Source organism: Sinocyclocheilus anshuiensis, unplaced genomic scaffold, assembly GCF_001515605.1.
Source record: "Sinocyclocheilus anshuiensis isolate Anshui unplaced genomic scaffold, SAMN03320099.WGS_v1.1 scaffold3927, whole genome shotgun sequence".
Lineage (NCBI taxonomy): Eukaryota > Metazoa > Chordata > Actinopteri > Cypriniformes > Cyprinidae > Sinocyclocheilus > Sinocyclocheilus anshuiensis.
This window is the reverse complement of record NW_015556048.1, coordinates 26,854-28,952: the sequence shown is the minus strand read 5'-3', so window position 1 is coordinate 28,952 and position 2,099 is coordinate 26,854. Positions and strand designations below refer to the sequence as shown.

At 44.3% G+C, this 2,099-nt stretch overlaps 1 pseudogene; it reads left to right on the top strand.

Moving 5' to 3' along the window:
- Positions 1 to 2,099, top strand: part of LOC107676168 (alpha-2-macroglobulin-like) — a 6,276-nt pseudogene that overhangs the window by 2,417 nt on the left and 1,760 nt on the right.

Genomic DNA, 2,099 nt, shown 5'->3' with positions numbered 1-2,099 from the left:
GTTTTTTCATTTTTTTTTTTTTTTTTTTTTTTTTCAACCAAGGATAAACCCATGTAATAAAAATACCCATGTACGTGTGGACTAGGCCTAAAGCAGGTGTCATACTCAGTTCCTGGAGGGCCCCAGCTCTGCAGAGTTTGGTTCCAACCATGCTCCAACACATTCCATGTAGGCTTCAAATAAGCCTGAAGGACTTGTCTAGCTGGATCAGGTGTCGAGTTGAATCTGAACTCTGCTGGGCTGTGGTCCTCCAGGAATGAGTCTGACATCACTGATCTAAAGCCACTTGGCCTCGACTTGCCTCTCTTGGCCCACTTGTTTATCTTCCGGTGTCCTTTTCAGAAACACTGGATCCACACGAGTTACTCTGAAGGCTCCTGACAACTCTTTTGATGTGACCGTCAGGACTTTCTTTCCAGAAACCTGGATCTGGCAGCTTGCTCAAGTGGAGTTAGTGAAGCATATTGTTCCATCTAAAGCCACTTGCCTACAGTTTTTACTGCTTCTGTTCCCCTTATTTCTCTTTTCTGCTGCCCTTCAGTGGCACTGGATCCACCAGAGTTCCTCTGAAGGTTCCTGACACCATCACCACATGGGAGACTGAGGCGTTCTGCCTGTCCTCCAAAGGTTTTGGCTTGGCTCCTCCTGTTCAGCTGACGGTCTTCCAGCCCTTCTTCCTGGAGCTCTCCCTGCCTTACTCCATCATCCGTGGAGTCTTTTGAGCTGAAGGCCACAGTCTTCAACTATCTGTCCAAGTGCATCATGGTCTGTATTCATATTTATTATTGTAATGGGTGTTTGACTTTCTAATTCTGTTAGATGTGCAAGCTGATAGTGTCACCTTGCTTTGAGTATCTTTCAGAGTAAGCTGTAGCCTGTTGTAACAGTTAGAATGCAATACTCATGGAAGGTGGCCCTGTATTTTACATGGCTAATTCTATCAAAATATCTCAATTTCTGTCACTGCTATGAACTGACCACCACACTGAATATGGAAAAACTTCAGCAGACAGTGGTCCCTGACAAACCTAAACTAGCCAAGTTACTAGTGCAAAAACTCCATCCTAGAAAATGAATCATGTCAATATCACACACCTAAATGGATCCGTAGAGAATCCTCTTTACTCAATGTGCTCTAATCATGTAATTCATTGGCAGGTTAAAGTGACTCCAGCTTCCTTGGACTTCAGTCTTAGACCTTTTAATGAGCCGTATTCATCCTGTGTCTGTGCCAATGGGAGAAAGACCTTTTAAATGGTTTCTCTCTGCTTCTGTTCTCGGTCTGTTTTGCACTGTCTCTTTCTAAATTGAGATGTACGTGAGTTGTTCCTCACTTCCTCTCTGTACTGTAGGATCTGTAAATGTGACCGTCAGTGCTCAGGCTGAACAATCCCAGGTTCGATGTGGCACTGAAGTTGTGACTGTGCCAACAAGAGGATGCATTGACGTAGTTACCCGAAGTCTACTTGTTCTGGTAAGTGTTAACCAGCTTTCTGGAGTTTGATCATGGAGCTTATACTGCTCTACTGACGTGGTGCTTATAGCCTGAAGGAGTTGAAAGGATCTTCACCCAGAGTTGGTTGTGTCCAAAGGGTTTGTTTGCATTCAGTGACTTTCTAAATGCATTCTCCCTCTATCAGCGAACTGTAACCTAGCGCACTCTGCTGATCCGTTCTGTTTGGTCCACAGGAAGTGTCCTTTCAGAAGATGTATCTGACGTTTCCAACAAATGTGATCCAGGTATCAGCCAAGTGCTCAGTTTCAGTCCTTGGTGAAGCTTTTCGTTAAATGGACGCTGCTAGTTTCAGCAAAATAACTGTTTGGTTTCTGATGGCTTTTTGGATTGACCTTGTTTTCTTCCTCTCTTAGGGGGACATAATGGGTCGTTCGCTAAGTCTTGATAACTTGTTACAGATGCCATCTGGCTGTGGAGAACAAAATATGATTGTTCTTGCTCCCAATATTTACATCCTGCAGTACCTGGAAGTCACTAGGCAGCTCACCCCAACCATCCGACATTGGGTACCTTCAGAGTGGTACAGATTGTCAGGATTCGCATTACACCACATTATGCACTTGACGTGTAGAATTTGGCAAAG